Below are 25,352 nucleotides of genomic sequence, written 5' to 3'. Positions count from 1 at the left end.
AAGGACTGACCAGTCATTGCAGAGGCATAAAGACTAGCCTCCTCACCCCAACTGTGGAAATTCTGAAAGAATATACAGACTTCTAATTTTCCTGTGGAGTCAGCTGAGGCTTTTGTTGTGATTGTATTGCAGCCCAATTTCTTCCATTCCCCAAATCTATTCCCTTTCCATCCCCTACAGATTTTGGTCCTAAAAGCATTGCCTAATATACTTTCTGTATGCTAACCTCCATATCAGAGTTTACTTTCCAGCTAACCTGATCTATAGGAGTACTTTTTAAAATATTGGCCTTAGTATAAGGAGTATTATCATCATCATATATCATACATCATGATTATTATGTACTGGGTACTCATTAAATACAGGTTGAATGCTTTGAAGCCTGTTCATGATATTTTTGTATGCCCATTGGTACAATCTCCTTAAAGAATTATTCATTTGAGGCACCAAGCTCTAATGTTGAACAAAACCATATAAATCCTGTCAGAAAGGGAAAAAAAGTGCTTTCCTTAGAAAAGAGCTACATGAAGCACTATGTCTTTTGATGGATCTCTTTTGGCCTGTGCTATGACTCATTTGCCCCAAAACCAATGATTACACCTCTGTTCTGCACCTGTTTCTGAACTAACCAAGGAGTAGTTATGCTAATTGTATACATTTTAGAAATTGGATAAAAGCAACTCTGTTTGGCATAGCCTATATTAGAATTTGGAAAACTTTATATGTAAAGAATCAGAAGGCAAATATTTATGTAAGTGGTGAAAGTAAAAATATAAAATAGTAACTAATAAAATGTAAAAATAGTAAAAAATAAAAATGCATTTTAAAAGATTATGTAAATTAAAATATTTTTTATAAAAATAATAGAGGCCATGTGGTCTCTGTTGCATTAATTCCACTGTACTGTTTTGGGGGGAAGCTGCCATTAGATAATATGTAAATGCACAAAAGTGTCTGTGTTTTAATAAAACTCAATTTACAAAAACAGTTGTTAGGTCAGATTTGGCTGATAGGCCATATTTAACCAATCCCTGACCTAACTAATACACAGAGCCTATGAATGAGGTGATTCCTTGTCCCCATTGGCTAGGAATTGAAGATATTCCATGTTGTGACCCTGGATCACAGATTGATCAATTAGGCACACTACCCATTTGTTAGTTTTCCCAATCAACAAATATGTATTCCCAATACAAATATGTATTGGACATGTTTTATGTATAGAAAGTATACATATATACTAGGTATAGAAAGGTATAGAAAGGTGGTATACGAAGGTATAAAAAGATAAAACATAATCCAGCCTTTTAGGGGCCAACAGGGAAGTGGGAGTTGAATCATTTTTTAAAAATTTTTAAAAATTTTACAAAGGATTCATGAGGGAGAGAGTACAATGAGTGACAGAGAAATGAGTGACAGACCCTTCTTTCAGATCCTTTGAAAAATGTAAAGCAGCATAATGTATCCATGGGCATGGTATACCTTGCAGCTAGGTGGTAAAGGGATCTGTGATAAGGACCCAGCTGGAGAGTTAAGCAGGGGTCAGAGCCATGGGCTTTAGCTGGGACATAGTGGGAACAATAGGAGCTTTTTAATCAGAGGGGTAACATGGTGAGATTTGCATTTTGTAAAGGTTCCTTTGAAAGCAATAAGCCAGGTAATAGGATGGGATGGGATGAGTAACAAAAATAAAACCATAGTGCTTATCCTCTTTGGCTATTATGTACAACCTACTTTTAAATTACCTTTATTATTTATTTCTGTCTAACCTTCTACAGTATAAACACCAAAAGGCAGAGATTCCATTTTCTTCCCCCCTTCTGCTTTCCAAGTTCCTAGCATATTATTGGACACATGATTGGTACTTAATATGTATTTGTTGAATGAATAAATGAGTGAAAATTGTCCTTCTTGTGAAAAAAGATGGTAATATGATTTTACTTTCAGCTTCATTAAAAGGCTGCAAGCAGCAAGTATCTTTAGTAAATTGATTCACAACTACTTAGGATATAAGACAGGCTATGGAAAATCTAAAATGACATAGACTGGTATATCCAGAGATTCAAACTGAGAAGAATTATTAGTTATACAGGGGATATCTCCCAAGAGCAGTATGTAAAGAAAAAGAACCCTGGGATGGGAATCTAGAGGCCTGTACTTTTATTCCCACCTTGTCACTTACTTATTGGGTGAACCTGGCCATGCCACTTCCCACTCTACTCCCTATGGGATGAGACTGACTCTTACTTATCTCAATGTAGTTCAAAGGGTCTGACTCATAGTAAGTGCTCAGCAATTATGTGTTGAATGATAGCTCTAATAGGAGTTAGGAATAGACTCCTTATGGCCCACAGAGTTGAGAAGTGTGGCTCAGAGGATGAAAGATAAGCCCACAGTGTAAAACATCTCCTTTCATTTTTAATCACACAATATCATGGCTAGGGATCTTCCACCTCTTTCCATTTTCTGTCTCTGATAGAAGTTCGTGGTATGTAGCTATTTGTCAGCAGAGAAATTTAGGCCCAGCTGAGTGCTCTGTCTATAAGCCTGAGTCCTCCTAGAGATGTAGAAGGTAATTCAGGAGTCCTGGGGTTGAGGCAGATGCTAAGATACGCTGTTCTCACTATAGAAAACTGGCTTTTTGTAAAGCTCTCCTAGCCAAACCAGCCTTCTCCAGATACAAGGCTTGATCTCAGACACCTGGAACAGTCAGGCTACATGAAATTTAAGGAGCCCTACAGATCATTCCTTCATAGGAACCATCACAGTCCCTCTCTTCAAAGATTTTCCCTGTGTAATTTTCCTCTCTCTGCTTGGTTCTCTGTCCTGCAATACTTTGTATGCAAACTTTCTAGTTAAGACAACTTAAAAAGCCCACAGAAAGGGAGATGTTAAATGTTTCAGAAAAGAAGGAACTGAGTAGTCCAGAATCAGAAGTCATTTTCAAACTGGTTGGGATAAAAGGGAAATGAACTTCTCTGTTTTTACCATGTCTGTCCTGTAGCTGCACTTGACTTCAACACAGCCTGCTGGGAAAAAGTCTTTAGCCACATTCCAGGTACCCAGGAGAAATTAGTTTTTGTGGTCTAGGGCTGAAACACTGGGCAGGGGACTTAAATTTAGGAGCAGAGAAGGTGAGAATACAGGTTGTACCATGATCATTTGGCTTTGCATTTATTCACACTCCTTAAGCACCTACCATGGGCCAGGTTCTGGCACCAGAGGTATAAAGTTGTTTCATACAGAGTATCTGTCCTGAAGGAACTCATGGTATACCAGGGAAAGGGAAGTGCAATGAGTTATAACATAATGTGCCAGATGTGTGCTTCATGGAGACCCCAGCGAAGTACTGGGTTAGCACCACCCCTGTGTATGTGTTTGTCAGCCAGAGACAAACTTGGAGACCACACCTGGCAAATTGGTTGAGTAGATACTACATAAATGGGGAAGAGCACTGTAGAAATGGAAGAATGAGGACCCTCATAGGAGAGCTCATTCTGAGAGAAGGATGATGAGAAAAGGGCATGATGGGTTTGGTACTACAAAGAAAATCTTAGTCATGGAGGGAAAGATAATTCTGAGTACGGTCTGGTATCTGTCACTAATGGGTGGGTGGAGGAGGGAAGTACAAATGGACTAAATGTTCCATTTAAACTTGCATGAGTCATTGGGGTGCATGCAGCATGTCGGGAGTGCTCCCTAACCAGTGGAGTTCCCATGCCAAATCTTAATGACTTATAAGAGCTGACTGTATTCACCTTTTACCAGTGTCATTAGTGTGGTAGCTTGAGATTGGTTATAGTGGGAATATTTACATCATGGAAATTGATAAGCAGATTAGAGCCATTTTGTCCCTGGAGAGGGGATTATTAAACATTTACCAGCATGCCACTAACAAAATATTAGTAACCAACAAGGTCAGAGGGACGATCTTTCTCCAAAGCAGTCCCTGACCACAGTACTATTGCGCATGGTGAAGTTCTAATACAAGATTTCTCAAAATGTGTACTGCAAAACACTAGCCTTGCATACTTTTTGGAATTTATAATGCATACTAGCATATTAAAGGCTCTGAGGAATTTACATAAAGAAACATGCTTAATTTTGTTTAATTTAGAGCAGTGCTTTCCAGACTTTAATGTGTGTATGATTCATCTGGGGGTTTTGTTGAAATTCTGGTCTTGGGTAGGGCCAAGTTTCTACATTTTCGAAGATACCAAGCAATGTTGATACTGCTGGTCTAAGGACCACACTTTGAGAAACAGTAGTTTAGAATCCCTCAACTGACTTAACCATGGAATCCAGCATTAAAAAAAAAAAAAATCTATAGACCACATATGGTATTCTATGAAACTCTGATCCTGGGAGAATACTTTGGGAATATTGCTCAAATACATCAGTGGTGGTATATAGGGGTACAGGGGTAGTGAACAAGACCTGGTGGAGAGCACAGTGTCTCCAGAGCAGGATGGAGATTGTGGGGTTCATAGGTGCATGAGAAGACCCTAGGGAGACCACAGTTTTCAGGGGAAAAGCAATGGAGTTTGATGGAAGGCTCTGCCAGAACAGTGGTGGAGACTGGGTTCCCACTGGAGGCAGACTTATCCAAGACCATATGTGAGGCACTGCGAGACACTGCTTAGGAAACATTCAGAAGGTCTTGGTGGGAATTCTTGGCAGGGACTGAGTTTCTACAGCAAAACAAAATATTAGACATTATTGAGAATATCACTAGTTTGTACACATAGGCCAGTAAAGAGTAGCCAAAGTGAACATTTCTCAGAAGGTATTTGAGACAGTTTCTCAGAAGAGGTGACAAGTTCTGTTCTAAAAGATGAATACATAACTATTGAGTGGATTTGGGGTGTGCACTTGGGTGGGTGGAGGCTAAGGAAGGGTGGCATGTTCAATATGAGGAGTACATTTCATTTTAAAGGATCAGAGAAGGCAAGGGCCTTCAGGTGCCTGTCCAGTTGGGGCGGCGCTAGGGCTTTGGCATAAACTTGTTTTTCTGCCTAGTGCCTAACTCGTATGGAAGACGAGGCATGTATCTGGAGTATAGGGTGTGCTTCCCATTCTACTGAAGGCCAGGAATCTGACCTAGAAGGACAAGTGAGGAAAGGGGGGAATTGGGAAATAAACTTTTCAAAAGAAATCACCTGAAGAGGTAAGAGACACTGAATTGTATTTAATGATTGGACATCTCTGTTTGGCCTTATTGCTATAGATAAAATTATATTTCAGAGGGGGACTCACTAATATATTAAAACTAGAGGCAGTAGAAAGGCTTTCATTGATTTCACATGGAGTATATTGTACTCTTGGCCTAACAAGTTGAAGGCATTAGTGGAGAACAGCTTATCAGTCCAAGCAGGGGCTGGTAGCCAAGACTGGTGTGCATAGAAGGAGAGGAGTACCTGGGAGGTGGCAGGCTCTCATTGCAGCACTGCACACTATTTCCTACTTTCAGGACAGCCCACTCTATGAACGTACCCACTCCTCTTTCCTGGAGGCTTTGATCCCATCCCACATGACCTTTTAGTTTATTATGTATGTATGTGCTTATCTCTCCTGCCAACTGCTGAGTTCACCAAGGAAAGGAGTCTTGTTTTATGAAATAAATAATAAAACTGATATTTATGAGCATCTGTTATGAGATGTGTGGTTTCAAAATTGTTATTTCCTTCATCTTTCACATTAACCTCACAAGGTATGACTATCCCAGGCTCTCCAGAAAGGAAACCAAGTTGCAGAAAGGATAGGAGACATGTGAAGGCCCTGTGGGGTGGAGCTTTATAACTGCCAGCCCAGTGCTCATCTACTAGACTGCAGGTGTTCCTTCTTCAGTTCTACATACCCCTAGTGCTCAATCCACACACACAGTTGACTTTGTAAGAGATGCTTTAGTATGTGTGTTCGTCTTTCATCAAAGAAATTTTTTGTTTCATAAATAATCAATGAGGTCTTGAGGAGAAATGTATTTCAAAAAATGAATTCTACAGTGTGTTTTTTTGTTAATTGTATCTAGTGTTTATTTTTATAACCCATTCTTTCAACAACTGTTTCACTGGGGCTGTCAGTAATGAGCAAGGTGGACACGGGCCCTGCCCACAGTCTAATAGCATTGAGGATCCTATAACATACCTTGGGCATTGTGTTTAACGTCTGTCTTCATTTCAAAGTCTTACCCACAATTTATCATTTGCCTCCCTGTCCATAGGAAATAAGATCTATACTCATATCTTCTAAATCTGAATAAACATTTAGGTACAAATGTCATTTGAATTTGCCCTTTTACCTATGGTCAGTTTTGCTTGACTTCTTTATCTTGAAGAATTTAAGGTTGAAGATTTTTGGGCAAAGGGATCATGTCTTTGATGTAAGCCCAAAACATGAGCTGTTAATAATTAGCAGCGAAGAGGGGACTGTATGAGAGCTGAAGATCATAAGCAAAGAGTAAAGAGATGAATATCCCAATGTAAGCATTAGGGTAATGCAGGTGGCTGGTTGCTTTGAGTTGCTGTTCCTCCTATGTGTAGAGGAGGAATGACTACCCTAATCCAAGCAGAATCAGGAAATCTCTACAGAAAAGTTAATATTTATATTAACACTTGAAGATCAAGTAGGAACAGACAGGCAGAGAGAGGAATGCATGTAAAACCCAGAGATGACAGAAATCATCTCAAGGAAGCAAGTGTTTCAGGAGGGGTGGACCACAGGGGCTGATGGGAGAAGCAGCAGGAGAATGCCATGCTGTGCTGTTGGATATAAGGTGGAGATCAGTGGAGAATCAGTGATGCATTAGGGAAATGGCATGGTCAGATTTTTATTCTAGGAATTTCGTGCTGGCTGCAATGTGGAATTGGGCTTACAGTTAAAGCAATTAAAAGGGCAGGATGACTAGATAGGAAGCTATTATAGTTGTCCGGGAGGAAGATGGTGACACTGACCTGTGTAGTGGCAGTGGTGATGGCAGGGAGTGGGCGGATTTGAGAGACATCTAGAAGGTGATAGCTGTTGGACCTGGTGATTAATTAGTTGTAGGGATTGAGACACGGTCAAGGATTATTCAGAGTTGGATGGCTTGAATCACAAAGAACCCAAAGTGACATCATTCTCTGAGATGGGGAACCAGGAAAGAAAGAGATTTTTTTTTTTTCTACTTCGTTTTTATTTGAGAGTGAAGAATGGAGAGGAGAAGTTAATTGTTACATGAACTGAGGTGTCTGGGGGGTGAGCAGTGTGCAGGAAGTAGCTGAACATATAAATCTAAAACTCAGAGTAAGAAGAGAAAGCTCCAAAAATAGGTCCAAAACAGATCATTAACATTTATAGGACAGACCTAGGTCAATAAGTCTGGGGAAGAAGCCAAGAGGGAGAGGTCAGAGGGGAGAAGGGAGTCCAGAGAACATGGAAGCATGGAAGCCGAGGAGAGAGGACATTCCAGGAAGGACAGATTTTTCAGCAGTGTTGTGTTTCTCTCCATGCACTGGTCCTCTCTCTCAGGATCTTTTGGCATTGCTGTTGCTGCTCAACTATGTGACTGAGGGAAGTTATAAAGCAGGTACTGAGAGTCATCGGGGCAGTGCTGTGGTGTGGTGGTGTAAATGTTTTGAGGTACTTGCGACCTATGTTTCACCAAAGACTCAAGATGCCTGGACCAAAAAAAAGAGAGTAGAGATGACTGAAGCAAATCAAACTGTGTCATATATTATGTTTATTTACTTGTTTATTAAAGAATGTTTATAGAGTGTTTATTATATGCCAGAAACCATGCTAACCTCTAAGCTGAGGTAAAGTCCCTGTCATTATGAGACAGTTTCCACAGGTCAATAGAAATTAGTTCAGTAATTACACAAATTAATTATAACTATGGAAAATACTACAAAGGAGAAGTATCAGGTGCCATGTGAATTTAGAGGATCAGGGAAGACTTCCAGAGAGAAGAAATACTTAATAATTGAGAACCGAATGATAAGTAAATCACTTAGTAGATGTTAACTATCAAAGAAGGGGGAATAGCACTTTACACAGAGAAATAGCCTGACTAAGGTGTCTGAAGCAGGGGAAATCCTTGTGTGTGAAGAATAGAAAGTAGCTGTGTTTGTGTGTTTGGAGCAAGGAGAGCTGAGGCAGGGATATAAGGTGAACTGTGGAAGAGGGCAATAGCTAGACTTGGCAGGACTTCGGAGAACTTGTCAGGCAGGTTATTAAGCTGGTGGGTGATGTGATCAGATCCACATTGGAAAAATCCACTGTGTCTGCAGGATGGAGAATGGATTGAAGGTAAGCACGAAGAGATGCTGAGAACCCATTTGTGAACATGCTTTGAATACCTAACATGTTCACTTTTATTTAGTGTCTACTGATTGTGGCAACTGTTGGATGAACTCCAGAGTAAGTAGGGCATGTTGGAGGAGGAACTGAATGAGAAGAAATATATATTCTTGAAGAGCTTGAAATCTTTTTTGAGGAGAAAGTCATGAACCTCCTACAGAATAAAAACCACAGGCTGAATATAAAACCAAGAGCTAACTGTGTTGAGTGAGAGGGCTCCAGTGGAGAGGGGCCACTGAATGAAAGAAAGAATTTTAAATGAGGAGATAGGCCTCGAGATTGAGTTTCCAGGACTGGAGAGTGTGAATGATGGGGGCTCATAGCAGGGAGCAGGGAGAACACATTTCAGCTGAGAGCAGGACAGAGCTGGGACCCTCTTCTCCTAACCCCTAGAGCTGGCTCCCCAGCCACACAAAAATCTGCATTTGTTGGGCTGGCCAGCCTGCCTATCTGTCTATCTATCTATCTATCTATCTATCCTCTCTATGAATGGACATCCCAGAGGAAGTTTTCTCTTCCTTCCTGTCATTTCCCAGTGGAGCGATCAGCTTTGCAAAGCTTCTGATTTTAGGGGTGATCATGTTCCTTTCCTCCCTGGAAAAGTACTATTTGCATGTTTTTATGAGTCTTATTACATAGCTTTATGACTTGTACATGTAATAATAGTGAGCCAGACGTTTGTGTTATGTGTCTCTAGAGAAGTCATCAGTCGAACATAAAAATGTAAATCCATTTGGAAAAACACAGACCAGTTATTGAAAGTGAAGCCTGCAGAACATGTGCCCCCAGTGATAGATTAGCAAAGGCCCAATGACACACACACTCAGCTCAGACCTGCTCCACAGACCATCTGGAAACAGACAATGCTTAATAATGCAGAATAATAAAATCAGCTAAGTTCCCATTTACAAATGAAATAAATTGGAGAATGAGTGATTAACAGATCAAAATCAAATGGGACTATTTCCCCCAAATTTGGGGCAGGGGTGGGGGGCGAACATGATGGTCAGAGATTCCAGGGCCCATTTTGTGAACCCTGGGTGAAGCCAATGTTTGAAAATAAGAAAGTGAAGATTCCAGGTGGTTGATTCTCTCTGCAAAATTGACCTGTCAAACCCTCTATGAATGACTGTACTTTCTCTGACAAACAGATATCAATATCTAAAAATGCTTCCTGCAATTTCTTTCCACAAAGCAGTAAGACAGTTTCAGACCAATAACAGCTCACTAAGTGGTATTCTCTGCTCTGTCACCCCCGTGGTCATAACCAACGAAATGAAAAGGTAAGAAAGATAAAGTAAAAATCAAGGGTCACCTGCTATAAGCCAGTGGGGCTCTTTATTCGGATAGTGCAAGCAAGAGCTGTTTTACTCTCTTCCCATTTCATTAGGTTTTCCTTCTAAAATCTTATAGGTCTTTCATGAGCAATTAAGACCATTATTTGTCTGACTATTAAACAGGGAACCAAGAACCTGAAAGTTTATGTCACATATAATTGAGAGGCAATTTAGCTGGAAGGACCATGGCAGGGAAGTGAAGAGGGGCAGAGTCAGGAGTCCCATATCATAACTGCTCTGGTTCTGGTGCTGCATGAGTTTTAGAGTTTGCTACTCATCCAGTGCTGTGATCATTCTGCAGCAAAACCAGCTGGAGATTTCTATGCTAGGTCAGAAGAACAGCAGCTTTCCTATACTCTGAGTATTGGAAGCAGGAGAATTTTATCACATATCCGAAATTTGTGTACGTGTCACCCCAGTTCATTCCCCTCATTTGGGGATTAAATCCACCACCAGTTCTTTTTCCTACACATCAATCAAGTATCTAAAAACCAGAAAAACCTGTATTGGCATGGTTAGCCTTATGCTTTATGGTCTGACCAATGTATCGCCATGTGTGTCTGTGTGTATATGTGTGTGTATGTTAGGGAGGCAGGTTGAGCAGATGAAGTTTAGAAGATGTCAGGGTTGAGGAAGCAAAGGAAATCCTTTAGGGCATTCTTAGCTGGTGCAGGTGGGGAAGGAACCCTGGTTAACAATTTGCAGAGACAGCAAGTCATGTAAAATTCGAAGTGAGGGGAGTGCAATGTCCATTTGGGGTCTACAGGATGGGTGAGAGCCCTATGGATGAGGAAGAGGTACAGTGGGGTGTTAGTGTCTAAGTTAGGTCTAGGAGGTAGAGGTGAGAAGGAGGGGAATGAAAACAACCATGATGTTGGGGGGAGATGTTGGCTACTGAATGCAGCATCCAGATACTCACTTACAGAGCTGAAGTCTTCAGTTTTTTCAGCCACGGGAATGCTGATGGCTGACAGTTCATAGCTGTGACTCACCCCATTCTTCCATTACTTTTAGCTGAAGAGAGCTGCCTTGCCTAGTCCCCTTTTGGGGAAGTAACCCACATCCAGTGGATGATTGATACAGAATTTAGAATGTCTGGTGTTTTGTCCAAGTCCAGATAGTGCTGAGGGCCATCCTAGCTCCTTAGTTTACAAGGGGACTATCTCAGGCCTTTATATCACAGCCTTCTGGTCAATCCTGCTATCTTCACTCCCTCCCAGGTATTGGTCCTGACAGCACCTTCAGTCTGGGTAGGTACATGGCCAGGCTGCACATTTTCTCAGCAAGATTCCCTGCCATTGCTGGCTCCCAAGAGGTGCTCCTAAGAGAGATCCTTCTAGGCAAGGGTCTGTTCCTCTCAGAAGTGTCCCCAAATGGTGGTGGCTTGGCGGCTTCCTCCTAGAAGTTGGTCAGGTAGAGGGGAGCATTGAAGGTGGAGACAGAAAGAGACGTGGAAAGGGAGTAAGGCCTATGAAGGAAAAATGAGAGAGAGTTATAGTTCTGGATGTCAGCAGTACTAAATGGGCTAAAGTCAAGATGTTGGTAGGACTGAGTTTCTTCTGGAACATCTAAGGTAGAATTCATTTTCTTGCCTTTTCCAGCTTCTGGAGGCCACTTGCATTTCTTGGCTCTTGGCCCCTTCATTTTCAAGCCATCACGATTGGATTGAGTTCTCACACTTCCTTTTTTCTGGTTCTGACCTTCTCTTCTAGCTCTGTCTTCTACTTAAAAGGACCACTATGAGTATGTGAGCTCATCCAAATAATACAGGATAATCTCTATTTTTTTTAAAGATTTTATTTATTTATTGGAGAGAGAATGAGTGAGAGAGAGCATGAGAGAGGAGAAGGTCACAGGGAGAAGCAGACTCCCCAAGTTGCTGGGAGCTGGACTCGATCCTGGAAGTCCAGGATCATGACCTGAGCCAAAGGCAGCTGCTCAATGGACTGAGCCACCCAGGTGCCCCAGGATAATCTCTATTTTAAGGTCAGTTGTTTCCTCTTTGCTATATAATCTAACACAGGTTCTGGGGATTAGAAGTTGGATATCTTTGTGGGGAATATTGTTCTGTGTACCATGGAGGGGAGGTATATTCTTTTCATCTTTAGGGTAGAGGGAAAGAGAAGAATAGGGCTTGAGCTCCTGGCCCAGTTTTTGACATTAGGCAAAGCTGTGTATACTTAGTGTTGCTTGATTTTTCAGTTTCAAACAATGCCTTTAGGTGGAGAGCTCCAAAATCCTGATTTTCAAAATAGACTGTCTTCCCAAGTTTTATTTCCTTGACCTAATTGCCTGTTGGATACCTCTCTCTGGTTATCCTAAGTCACTTTTTTTTTTTAAATCTGTAATAATTGCCAGTTTTATTCCTCTGGCTAAGAGATCCAGAGGTAACTTGAGGTTTACATTTTTTTAATAGTTCTTCCATCAAGAGTTTAGGTGCCCCTATTGCCCTTATAAGCTGGTTGCAAATTATTTAACTCTTGCTTATACAACTTTAATTCTTTTTGTGTGTGTGACATGTGTTCATGAAAAAAAAATACATATAAGCAAAAAGAAAAAAGCTCACGCCACAAAGAAATAAGCAGTTACGTTTTTTATATATGTCCGTATGTATAACACACACCCACACAAATTTGGGATTTAATCCTACATATGTGAGCTGATACTAAATATACCGCTTTATAACCTGTTATGTTTTACTTTACAATATAGAACGAATATATTTCCATGCAAATGTGTGAAACTTTCCAATTGAAAAACAGACCTGGAGAATGGGTCAAAATACAAAATCCAGTGAGGTAGCACCATCTTTATTGGGTCTGCTATTCTCTGTCCTCCCATTGCCCCCCTCTCAGTAGCATTTGCCACTGTCCCCCGTGGCTAGAAACATAAATGTCATCATTTTTTTCCTTCACGGATGACCTACAGTCACTCACCAAATTCTTATGAGTTACCTTTCTCCTTAAAGATTCTGGAACCCATGTCTTTTCTGCTTTCTCACTTTGACCGCACTACTCATCATCTTTCCCTTGTCTACTGTGTTATCCATAGCTTCTTACCAATCCTTCCTCTGTGAAATGCCCACTCCTTATATCAAACCTTTGCAGGAGCTGTCAGAACAATCATACATAAATGCAGAGCTCTCGTTCTGTATTTGAACTATCCAGTGGTTCCCTGCTTCAGAAAAATTAAAGGTTAACTTATCAACTCATATCAGTGTCATCTGTCTTGAAACTCTCTTTCCATATTTATTGTCTACCATTCCCATTATGTTCCACCCAGGCAATGCTGTCATATTTTGCTGTTTCTTTACAATTGGTCACACATTTATTTGCCTTTCTTTGTAGATTGGGAGCTCCCCAAGTATAGGGTGGTGTATTATTCTCTCAGTATCTTCCTTATGTAGACTGCTTCACAGATGCTTAGCAGATATTCAATAAAATTGCCCCTAAATTCTCTCTGTCACCTGTATTTTAGCCATCCTCCCTGAGGAACTCATAGCAGTAGCAGTGATTACCAAGTAGGAGACAAGACCCAATTGCTGTGCAATCCAGAGCCTATGTGTCTTGGTCAGATACAACCATTTTCAGGCCTCTTCACCTTGTTGCTCTGGGGCACAGCTGCTCCCAGTGTGACAAGTGTCACCATTTTAGGTCAGGTCCCAGCCATCTAGATTTCAGCAACAACAGACAAGAAATGGGTTTCAGGTAAGTGTCTCCTTCAGCCACTGTTGCCCCTTTCTTAGAGTTTATCCTCTTAAAAATTTTCTTTTATTATGTTCAGTTATCCAACATACAGTACATCATAATTTTTTGTTGTAGTGTTCAGTGATTCATTAGTTGCATATAAAACCCAGTGCTCATCCCAACAGTTACCCTCGTTAATACCCAGCACCTGGTTACCCCAGCCCCCCCTCCCTTCTGTAACTCTCAGTTTGCTTCCCGGAGTCCAGAGTCTCCCAGAGTTTGTCTCCCTCTCTGATTTCTTCCCATTCAGTTTTCCTTCCCTTCCCCTCTGGTCCTCTATTCCTTATGTTCTGCATGTGAGTGAAACCATATGATAATTGTCTTTCTCTGCTTGACTAATTTCACTTAGCATAAACCCCTCCAGCTCCATCCATGTTGATGCAAATGATGGGTATTCATCCTTTCTGATGGCTGAGTAATATTCTGTTGTATGTATGTACCACATCTTTATCCATTCATTTGTTGAAGGGCATCGTGGCTCCTTCCATAACTTGGCTATTGTGGACATTGCTATGAACACTGGGGTGCATGTGCCCCCTTTTTACTACATCAATGTCACTGGCTGTCAGGGAAATGTAAAATCAAAACCACAATGAGATACCACCTTACACTAGTTAGATTGGCCAAAATTAACAAGACAGGAAACAATAAGTGTTGGTGAGGTCATGGAGAAAGGGGAACGCTCTTACACTGTTGGTGGGAATGCAAGCTGGTACAGCCACTTTGGAAAACAGTATGGAGTTTCCTCAAGACACTAAAAATAGAGCTACCCTATGATACAGCAATTGCACTACTAGGTATTAACCCAAAATTTCCTCTTTTATTTTTTAAAATTTTTAATGTATTTATTTAATGTATTTATTTATTTAATTTAATTAATTTAATTTAATGTATTTAATTTAATTTAATTTAATTTAATTTAATTTAATGTATTTATTTATTTGTTAGAGAGAGCGAGCAAGCACAGGCAGACAGAGTGGTAGGCAGAGGCAGAGGGAGAAGCAGGCTCCCCGCCGAGCAAGGAGCCCGATGTGGGACTTGATCCCAGGACGCTGGGATCATGACCTGAGCCGAAGGCAGCCGCTTAACCAACTGAGCCACCCAGGCATCCCAAAATTTCCTCTTCTAAGTCTTTTCTCTTCAAAGAATCTCTTGACACAACTCCCTCTGTCTCCAATGAATAAAGTATGACCAGTGGCTAAGGTCAAGTGGATCCAGGGCTTGGTGAGGATGAAGGTTGCCTTGGTGCAGATTTGAACCTACTTAGTCTTTGGTACAATGGTGATTTTAAGATGGTATGGCAGCTTATCATTTCTGAAATTATTTTCTTGTTGAATTAACTGATTTGGCCTCATCTTTGCAGGAGTCATAAGCAACTTTAAATATTAACTCTTCTCTAAGAATGTCACAATATGGAAACTTTATAATAATTAGTTTAAGTTTCTTTCTATAATTAAAAAAAAAAGTAAATCTCAGATATCCATGTCTCACATGCATCTTAGAGAGGGTCCTTCAGTTAATTATGCTTACAAAAAATTGGAAGGGGAGGTGAACCATGAGAGACTATGGACTCTGAAAAACAACCTGAGGGTTTTGAAGGTGGGGGGGGAGTGGGAGGTTGGGGGAACCAGGTGGTGGGTATTAGGGAGGGCACAGATTGCATGGAGCACTGGGTGTGGTGAAAAAACAATGAATAGTGTTACACTGAAAATAAATAAAAAATTAAAAAAAATACAGAAAGAAAAAAAAATGCCTTAACATTTGCATTGTTAGCAATCCAGTTTCAAAACATAGTATACTTTGGCAGATTTTTTTGTGTGGTCTTAAAATGGTTTTGTAAATATGCAGCTTATGTCATCTGTGCACTTAGATTTATTTGACAACCTCTGACCACAGGCACTTAAAAATAAGTGCCATAGAAATAGCTTATTGAGTGGAGGAGCAACTGGCTGATGAAGGACAGGGGTCCTTCTTCTTTCCAGGCAAAGGGAGTGTCTGTATCAATTATGCTTTTGTATTCTCTGAGCTTGTGGTCAAAGCAGGAGCTGTGTCTGGGAAAAGATCAATAGTGGAGCAGTGAAGGTTAGACCAGAAGAGAGAATGACATCTCCAAGACAAAGTACCGAGAGCCAGCATAATGCTTGTCAACCATCACCTAGCATCACTCATGTGCTGCTTTTAGTTTACACTAACAAAGAGTATGCAAAAGGTCATTAAAACAAAACGGCCAGCAGTTCTCCCACAAGGAAGTCTTGGACAGAAACACCGGCTATAAGTCTTGGGCTTTGAAAAGCAAGAGGCAGAGTCTGCATATTTCCATGCTGCCACCTCACATTTCTCTTCTCTTTGAAATGCTGAAGCATATTGGGTCTGACTGCTGCTTTACAATGTGCTCAGGGTCATACAGGGGTTCTGGGCATCCTTTATCAAAGGACCTGAGTCAGGGTTTGCTCTTTGCTCGACAAGAGCAAAATTTCAAATATTTAACCACAGACTGGATTTCTGCAGAAATTTCTCCAGTATGAAGCCCACTGTGTGTTCTAGACCACCTCTCTTTCTAGTCATTTGAGTTGCTGAATGTCCATTGGTGAAAACAGAAGTTATCTGAACCTTTGGGGGACACCTCTGTCACCCTGCGACCCCTTTCTGCATTAGGCCAACTTCTTCAAATACCCCTTTTCAGTCATTCCTTACATCTAGGACAGTCTGAAAACATAGTTCGGACTTTTGCTAGATTACCTAATCCTTAGAAAACTATACAAGCCTTCTTTTAGGAGATTAAGTGAAGAAAAGCCCAGGTGAAAAGCATTTTGAATATTTTCTGGCATCGGAATCTGATTTTAAGCTGGGTTCTTCGTATTTCATGCTTCTAAATCCAATTAGCTTGGCCTCACCTCTTTAAGGAGGCTGGGAGTGAAGAAAAGCATTGTGGAGACTTGTTAAGCTCCTGGGAATCAAGGAGAAGCTCTTTGGATTTTGTATATTCTCTGGGTTGGGAGCATGCAGTGCTATGCATGCTGGGTTGACAGTATGAAGTCAAGCCAGGGTGGTCCTCTGTGATACTGTTCTCTGGGTTAAGTATTGAATTCCCTCCCTGCCTCGGGGTGCTGCCTACTGGGGGTTGTCTCCAGAGCATGAGTAGAAATGTGGCCGTGTTTTTTTCTGGCAGATTAGGGATTCTTCTACAGTGCAGCCTGGAATCCTTTAGGTGAATGTCAGTAAACAAATCACCTGGTGATGAATGCTGCCCTTCTGACTGGCTGGAACCTTCTCACTTTCGGGTTGCCTACAGCCTTTAGGGAAGGCAATGAATGGGGGCCTGCACAAGAAGCATGAATAATCCCACTCTATTTACTTACAAATGTGTAAAGGTCTCACACAGCTGAGGATGGTTTTGAATAAATATGCTGCTCTCTCAAAATCAGCAGCCCTATAGATCTGGAGACAGAGCCTCACTGCTCCCCAGTGCTCAGTTCATAAATAAATAAAAGGTGCCCGTTGATTCAGCTGCCAAGTGTGACATGGTGATGAATTTCCAAGGGTGTCACTCAGGATGGTGACAATTGCAATACTGATGGGCTGGGGGAAACAGGCGACAGGCAGAGTATCCCTGTTCATGGGCTTCACTGAGGCCCTGGATAGGGGTTGGTGACCTGATATTCTGGTGACCAGCATAACCTGGATTGCTCATATACCTCATGTCACACACGCATACGCAAAAACAAGGTGCAGAAGCTCAATGAAGTGAATAGACAGAAGGAAGTGATAGGCCAGGGGTGCCTGGGTGGCTCAGTTGGTTAAGCATCTGCCTTTGGCTCAGGTCATGATCCCAGGGTCCTGAGATCTAGCCCTGCAATGCGCTTTCCACTTGGCAGTGTGTCAGCTTCTCCCTTTGCCCTGCACATGCTTGTGCTCTCTCTCTCTTTCAAATAAACAAAGAAAACATTAATATATATAAAGAAAATGAGTGATAGGCTAAATCCTAGGGTCCAGACTGGCACAGTGTTCTATGAGGTGATTCCTCTATTGCGGGGGGGGGGGGGGTCCCATGGAATTTTTCTAATATGCTTGGCAGTCCTTGCCTATAGACCTTCAGTGGCCACTGTTCATTTATAGGATAAAATCCTAAATCCTGAGCATGTTGCATAAACTTCATGATGATGTTAAAGTCCCCTATGGTTCTTTCTGCCACCACTCTCTGTACCTCTGTCACAGTGTCTTTCCTCTTCTCGCTTAGACCCATCATGCACCGATACATATCCATATATCCATCAGGGTCTCCCAGGGAAATAGAATCAATAGGATATATGTTCATAGATTCATTTTAAGGAACTGGCTCATGTTATTGGGGGGCTAGCAAGTCTGAAATCTATGGGGCAGGCTGGTAGGTTCTATGTTCTGGTACTGAGACTGAATTTCTTTAGGGAACCTCAGTTTTTCATCCTCAGGTCTTCACCTGATTGGAGGAAGGCCACTCACAATGTCAGGAGTATTCTCCTTTATGAAAGGTCAGCTGATTTTGATATTAACCATATCTACAAACTACCTCCACAGCCACATCTAGACCAGTGTTTGATCAAAAAACTGGGCACCATAGCCTTGTCAAGTGGAGTCATAAAAGTGAACCATTACGTGATGTCTGTCTGCTCTTGTACATTGTCTAGAAGCCTCATGCCTTCTCGTATGCAGCACACACTCTTTTGCCTATTGAATGCTTATTCATTTTACAAAACTCAGTTCAGACATTTCTTCTTCTGCTAAGCTTGTCGCTCTCAGAGGGAACCAGACACTTGCTCCTTCCTGTTTCTCATTGTCCTTTGTTCCTCTGTCATAGCCTATAGTTTATTTTATAGCAGTGGCTGGTATGCTAAGTTTGTCTTCACATTTGCGTGTCTGGGTGGTGCACTTCATTGATCATCTGCCTCCTGATTTTGGCTTGGGTCATGGTCTTGAGTTTGTGGGATAGAACCCCAGGTCAGGGGCTCTGTGGTCAACAGAGAGTCTCCTTGAAATTCTCTCTCTTGCTCTCCCTCTACCCCACTTCCCCAAACTCACTCACTCACTCACTCTCACTTGCTTTAAAATAAATAAATCCTAAAAAAAAATTTGTCTCCATGTTAGGTTATTAGATTCTTGAAGGCGGGGATTTTGTCTCATTCATCTATGTATTTTCTATTAGTCCAGGGCCTGGAATGTAGTAGGTGCTCAGTAAATATAAACTGAATGAATTATTCTAAGAGACTCATAAAACCTACCATCTAGAGAATTTAAGAAAAACAATATGTCCATTGATTTGGTTTTGCCTTTTATGAGGAATAATGCACAACATATGACATCTCTGATTAGAAGATATCATTCATTATAGGTGTGTTTGAGATTAGTTGGTATCTAAGTCCAGAGCTCCTCCTCCTGGTTTCCCTCATTTAGCAAAGTTGGCAGTCCCTCAGATCTTCCCAGTGTGTTCCCTTCCCATCACTGTCTCAGCTCCATGTCCAACTATTTTTCCTTTTCAGAGGATGACTGTCAGTACCCACTATAGTTTCTAACTTCCTAAATGACTTTCTTTTTTTTTTTTTTTTCCTTCAACATGATCTCTACTGTGAGGGAGGACATTTTCTAAGTAATCTGGGCCCACGCAGTTTTTGGAAAAAGAGTGAGAGTGTGAGAGAAAGGATTTAGAAAAGATTCATTCTGATCAGTTACTTCCCTGGTTAATAGGTTAACAACTCAACAATCCCCTTTGCTTAAGTAGTCATGGCCTCCGTGCCCCATCACACATTTTAACAATGATGAATTCATCACTGTGGGGTCATCTGTTGCTAACTCAACATCACTGCCTCTTTCTTCCAGAGGGAAGCTGTGAGCCACATTGCACAGGTTCCCCTTTCTTTTTCTTTTCTTTTTTTTTTTTTTTTAAAGATTTTATTTATTTATTTGTCAGAGAGAGTGAGCACAGGCAGACAGAGAGGCAGGCAGAGGCAGAGGGAGAAGCAGGCTCCCTGCTGAGCAAGGAGCCTGATGTGGGACTTGATCCCAGGACGCTGGGATCATGACCTGAGCCGAAGGCAGCCGCTTAACCAACTGAGCCACCCAGGCGTCCCAGGTTCCCCTTTCTCCTAGGGGTTTAGAGAAGAGTCTGCCAAGGAGTGACATTCACATGGCATTTGGAAAGTAGGAGAGAATGAGAGGTCAGTACTCTATAGAGATGGTAGTGAGCACTCTAATTTCCAAATTAAAACCCTCATGTCAGAAACAGGGGCTTTTAGCTGCTATTTCCCTCATGATGTCCTGTTCATCTTATTGTTTATGCCAGATTTTGAGGAATCATTTGGTTTACTATTCTCTGAATGGAGAGGGCCCTAGACTAGGATTCACAGTTTCCAGTGATCTGAGAGCCATGACACGTCACCCTGTCTCTAGGTCTCAGTTTCCCTTTAGTAGAGAGGTTGAATAGTTGCTTTCCAAAGTCCCTTTTACTTTTTTAAAATTATTTTAAAAAATTTTGAGATTTTATTTATTTGAGAAAGAGAGAGACAGAGCATGAGAGAGAGACAGAACGAGTGAGCATTAGCAGGGAAGGGGCAGAGGGAGAAACAGACTTTCTGCTGAGCAGGGAGCCTAGTGGGGCTGATCCCACAGTCCTGGGATCATGACCTGAGGCAAACGCAGAAGCTTAACCAACCAAGCCACCCAGGTATTCCAAAGTCCTTTTTAAACTTAAGAATAAAACACAAATCCTTTTAGATGGTATAAAACATGACATCCTAAAGGTATTGCAGGTCTACTAAATTCTACCAGAGATTATATTAGAGCAGTTCCATGCAGAGGTGAAACTTGATTATCTAGGCTTGTGAGTCAAATGGATCATGGTGGTAGATTAGGACAGATTGAGACTGAGACCTGGAGGAAGGGATCATTGAATCCAAGGCGGAGCAGCACAACCAGCTTCTCAGATATAGAATTTCACGGGATGTGCCTCAGAAGTTTCTTCCCTTCCCAGCACCTAGCACAGTGTCCTACCTACAGCAAATAGAGAAAAAGCAGTGCTTACTACCCCAAGATGACACATCCCTCAGATTTGCAAATCAGGCAGTGAGATGCTGGGTAAAAGCAATCTTGATCAAAGCTATCCCCTGTTCCTGGAAGGATGTCTGCTACAAATAGTCTTTGAAGCCCCTCCTGGTCCAACAGTAGGATGTGATTTTCAGGATAAAATCACATGGGACAGGTAGAATAGTCAGAAGTCTTTAGATTAGCCATAGGATAAAGAGCTCAGAGTGAGTGTCCAAGCCTTGTTGCTGGAGAGCCTCTGATGCCATGGCCTCTGCTTTGGTCAGAAGCTTCTGAAAAGCTAATCTGGAGCTTTTGCCTTATCCTTGGTGGAAATAAGGAAATAAGGAATTTATCTCAGGCTTTCCTAGTTGTCTTGCCTGAAATTCAACCAACAACACCTTACCTGCCCAAAAAGCCCCATCAACTTCTGAAGAAGTACCAAAATTTAATTTATATGGTGTAATGATACTCTCAGGAACTAAAATGGCTGAAGCTTAATAAATGGTGACTGTTAGCATTGTTTTTCTTGCAGAGGTGACTATTGAAATAATCTCTTGCACTTGGACTAAGATATACTTTTTCAGCCCACTTAACAAAATACCTAGAAATTCTCTTTGATTATACAATTTGCAAGAGAAAGAATCCATCGACTACTCGTTCCCATGTTCCTGCAGACAGTGGGTGCTCTCGGCTCCTTGCTCCCTACAACTCAGAGTCTCCTTTTAGAGACTAGGTATTCAATGGATATTTGAGGTTGGCATATTCTGAACGGGCTGCCCCAAATCTCCCAGAGGTCCTCTTTCCTCCCATCTACTAGTGTATACTCCAGCTGTAATTTAGGGCTCCTTTGGCAGATATTGATTTTCATGTATAAAGCACAGGGTTCTTAATGAGAGAAGGGGTCCCTTGGAGAGGAGCCATTCATCCCCTAGGGATAGGCATATGTGAATATAGGAGTTTAAAGCAACAAACTCCATCATTAGGTACTTCTCTTTCCGTATCTAGGTTGAGAGTGTGTCTATCTCCCTGTGTCCTGAGAGAAAATAGCTGCTGGTGACATTGTATTGGTTTGAAGAAACCCTTAGATGCATTTGTTCTCATGTTCTTTTTCTGTGTTATTCTTCTTCTTAAATTCCAACATGTTGCTATCATGTTGGCAGCAGTGAACACTACAGTGAAAAATGCATCCAGGCTTCTTTTCAGACCAACCCTGTTTCCCCTCACGTGAAAACTTTCCAAAATTAGACTCTTTTGATGTGGTATTTCTTGATATTGAGCTGAACTTGTAAAGAGTGATGTTTGAATTTGGATTGTTTTCAAGATATATATATACTTTTCAAAATACTCTTTTTCGCTGTCACATTTTATTCATTTTGTGAATGTACATGTACAATGCTTGATTTTTAGATCTGACTCTTAATCACTTGTTACAGAAAATAGATTTGATTGGAAATATTTTAGCTGCTATATTTACTATGGCTGGAGTCTAAATACTGATAAATAGTACTTCTAGGAGTTGACTTATATAAGTGTTAAAAGTAGTTGTTTGATTCCCAAAGGTGTTAATATAAGCAGGCAGATTCTTTTTTAGTGAATTCAGGATTACTGGTAAATGAATATATGTTTGCATTTCAAACAATTATGTTTGCATTACTCAGGAACTACACTTAGCACCAAGAAGTTAAAATCCATAAATGATCTGTTATTACCTGTAAGCAAAATGCCTAGCTTTGATAACAGAAATGCAAAGAGAAGGAGATTAATGATGCTATTGCTGTTTCATGATGTTAATATTGGATTTCCTTTGGTTCTCATTGTGCTAGCGGCATTTTACAAACAGTGTCACAAAAGCTTCTGTTACCATCTCCTCTCCCTCCTCAACCAGCTTTGATTCTTCTGGTGCCCCTATTTTTTTTTTTTTTATCAGTGTTTATACTGATGAAAAATTCTCTTAATTGGTCTGGTTCTAAAGTCTGAAGTCATTGTCAGCCTGTATTCCTACCATTCAACCAATAACGTGTCAAGTTCAAATTTCAGCCTTAAGGATTTAAAAACTAAGGTTAGGAACTATTTCTGTTGTATAGGAAATATGTTTGGAGACACTATCCTTTTGATATAATAAGTTGAATAAAACTTACTGACCTTCTCATATGCCAGAGAATATATGTTATTATTTTGTGCATCTAAGTAACCTTATGAGATCTCTATTATTCTCCATTTTACAGGAGAGAAAATAGGATAAAAGTGAGGTTCAGTAATTTGCCTGAGGTCACAAAGCTCCTAGAGGATAAACATGGGACTCAAACATCAGTTTATCTTACTCCAAGTGCTGTCCAAAGGATTAAGACTTTGGAAGATTATAAGCACATTTGGTTATACACAAGTCTATAATAGTAACCCTCCAGCTTTTCTTACCTGCTAGTCCTGAGAGTATATTATGTACAGGTGATGAGGTCTGAAAGGCACATTCCTTTATGGGTGGATCCCAGAGAAAGGCTGCTCACTGAGCAGGGGCACTCTCCTCTTCTCAGGGACCCTCTTCCCTTGAAGTCTGGGCATGCAGAGCCAACTCCTATCCCTTCACCTTCTTTGCATCCCCTTCAATTCAACTGCAGTAGCACTTGCAAACTAAGGAAGGTGGCAGTGTACTGGGGGAAGGAAGGGACTTGGAATGCCTCTGGGAGATGTTCCTGGATTTTAAGCAGGGCTTCCCCATAACTTCTCCCTGATTCAGGATTGCTGTCCCTCAGGAAGAGTTGGGGCAGGGTGTGGATGTGATGGCTTTAAGAGGTAGAAGAGGTTTTATAGCCTGGGTAGGGTAGTAGTTAGATTAATAGAGAGGAGAAGGGAGCTTTGGTCTATGAGAAGGCCTGGGTCTAGGGAGAGAAGGATATGGAGGAACAGGTCCTGGGGGCAGGCCTAGAGGTGGGGACAGAACAAGGGTCTGAGAGCAGGGATATATTGAGGCCTAATTAGAAATCCATATCTCTTCTGCTTCCTGGTTTCCCTGGAGGAGACTTCTACTTACCACCCACTGCCTGCAGATGTAACCCCTTCCAAAGGAATGCTTCAGATGTTTGTCCTTGTATAGAGGCTCCCAACCTGGTCTCTTTTATACTTAGTTACAAGTCAAGTCCTTTTTCTAGGGAGCTATTGTTTTGTTGGTGTTTTTAAGATTTATTTATTTATTTATTTGAGAGAGAGAGAGAGAAAAGTTGGGGGTGGGGTGGGGTGAGAAGGCCCGAGGGAGAAAGAGAGAGAGAGAGAGAAAGAGAGAGAGGAAACTTAACCAGACTCCACACTGAATGCAGAGCCTGATGCGGAGCTTGATCTCACAACTCTGAGATCGCAACCTGAACTGAAACCAAGAGTCAGACACCAAACCACCTGCATCACCCAGGTGCCCCAACAAGCTATTCTTGATGGTCACCTCCTTCCAATGACACTGACTTATAGGCCACAGCCCTGTGTTTATATAGACTGATGTCCAACAGAAAGCCCAGGAGGTCAGAGGCCTGTCTCTGCAATACAAAACCATTAATTAGGCAAAAGAAAAATCTCTCTTTTGTTTCAATAAGGGCTCATCTAGGCAAATACCAGCACAGCTCTAAAATGTCTCTCAAAGGCCAAGAAACAGTGCTGTAAACCAGGGCTAAAGCACAATTCAGTATGCACAAACATTGCCCAGTGGTAAGTTCTGATTCAGTAGGTCTATGCTGGAACCTGAGATTCTGTATTTCTTCTAGCTGTGACAGACACCAAGGACCACACTAACATTGCATAGATCTAACTGCTTTTGTACCAGAGGCACCAAGCTCTTAAGCCAACATACCCATAGTCACATACTTCAACTGGCTCTCAAAATGCATCACCATTCCTGTTGCCAGTGGCTGTTAGGTTTTCTCTAAGAGTCTGGACTGATGTTCTTTCAGTGACCTAATTGATCTGGTTGAAGAGAGGCTTCTAGAAGCTCTCACAGCCTCTGCCTTACTCATTGTGACTGCCCCCGGAGGACCTTGGGACGCCTTTCTTGCCCCCCTTCCTGCTGGAAAGACAAGTGTGTTCATCATGTTTGTAGCCTGATTGTGTTTCTACTGCCTGAGGCTGGGCTTTTGAATTTTTCAGCAGAAAGGAAAAAATATACTAGGAAATAATTTTCCTGTTGGTGGGCTCTCTAAAGGTTATATGCAACTATAGATACTCCACATGGATAGCCAGGTAACAAAGAAAATGGGCTTTTCCATTGCTGACCTCATTGCTGGCAAGTGATGATGGCCAGTGACCCACGTGGCCCTTCTCAAAGGGCTCCAGACTCTCTCTTTTGCCATGATTAATTCTATGTTCTGAACTGAAATGACAATCATTTATTATTCTGTTTTACATATGCACCTCCAGGGAGTCCAGCTAAAAGCTCTAATTTTCTAGTTCAATTGTAATGCTGTTCTTTGAGAGGCATTGACTGCAGAGATGCTAAAAGGATGCCAGTTCAGTGAATTATTGAGTTTTAGATAGAATCATATGCTTATATGGATTCAGGTGGTGCTCATTGAAACACGATGCAGACCTCCCTTTCCCCCTGGGCCTGTATTTTCATAGGGGGAAGAATAGTGAGTTTGGATGGGAGTGACCTGTTATAAAAATCAATGAGGTTGGGCACTCTGACTATCTGCCTGCGGTGCCTGGCTGTCCTCAGATACAGCCACAGTTGTCAGTCAGCTCTGAGGGGACCTTGACTGCGTGTCTTCTCATTTTTCTCCAAGCCTGTGGCTGGTGGAAATGGAAATCAAGGCAGTTTTCTGCCGATTTAAATAATGTCATTCAAGATTCCTTCCATTAAAGTGTTTTAACAACACGAAATCTCTTAATCTCCTACTTAAAA

Source organism: Martes martes, assembly GCF_963455335.1.
Source record: "Martes martes genome assembly, chromosome: 9".
NCBI classification, from domain to species: domain Eukaryota; kingdom Metazoa; phylum Chordata; class Mammalia; order Carnivora; family Mustelidae; genus Martes; species Martes martes.
The sequence above is the reverse complement of the archived record's forward strand: the minus strand, read 5'-3'. Positions refer to the sequence as shown.